Raw genomic sequence first — 949 nt, 5'->3', positions numbered from 1 at the left:
CATCTCATGGTCAATGCCAAATAATTAGCAGATGCAATGCATTTTTCCTTAAAAAAGAGTAATCATGTCGACAAAAATGAATGTAAACAAAATATAAATTACAATTTCTAAGTCATCACCAACTTAAAAAAAAGAAAAGTGCAAATCTTCATCAGGATTAAGGAAAGACAGTGAAAAAGGGTCTCAGTCTACTAACCTCTAACTAACTCTGTGGAATGACGTCTCGCGTTTCAAGGGCAGACTCCATCCTCGGTTATGGGTGCAACTTCCTGCTTCCCTCTACCACCTGGAAAAGAGAAATGGGAATCCGCCTGCCCTGGATGTCGCAGCCGTAAGCGCGGAGCAGTCGTGTGTTGTGTTGCAGCAGTGACAACAGTGAGAACATCTTCGTCATGCTCTGTGGCGTTCACGAGGTTACCCTCTTTGCATTACATAGTCAGGTGCCTTAGTGTTCCAGACACTTCATGCTTATCTTTAATTTCCCAGACGTACTTTAAGCAGCAGTGTCTGCGTCCTGGTGAGCTCGCGCGGGGCAAGCGGCCAATCCGCGTGTCTCAGAGCAATGCCCCATCTTGTTTGCGTGTGAGGCCCCCACGGTCCTCTAGGTGTGGGAACAAAGGAAATCAGAGGAGATTACATTTCACTCAACAGGCAGGTGAGCCGAACGGCAGCACCTTAAGCTTTTTACATTTTCTGGCTACATTACCAGTGGCCTGGGAGGTGGGAGAGAGAGCATTCAGGTGGCTCTCTTTTGTGACAATCTTTCTGTTCTCTTCTAAACAGAGGATGCTGCTTGGAATTGTATTAAATTAATATACTGATTTTGAAGCACCACTTTTTTCAATCCACCCAACCAAGAATCTTTTATATTTCTCCATTTACTGAGGATACGGTTTTGTCCTTCAATATGGACACAAAACTCCTGGACATACATATTCAGAGACAGAGA

The sequence above is a fragment of the Propithecus coquereli genome, unplaced genomic scaffold (genome assembly GCF_000956105.1).
Source record: "Propithecus coquereli isolate 6110/MARCELLA unplaced genomic scaffold, Pcoq_1.0 Scaffold52, whole genome shotgun sequence".
Lineage (NCBI taxonomy): Eukaryota > Metazoa > Chordata > Mammalia > Primates > Indriidae > Propithecus > Propithecus coquereli.
The sequence above is the reverse complement of the archived record's forward strand: the minus strand, read 5'-3'. Positions refer to the sequence as shown.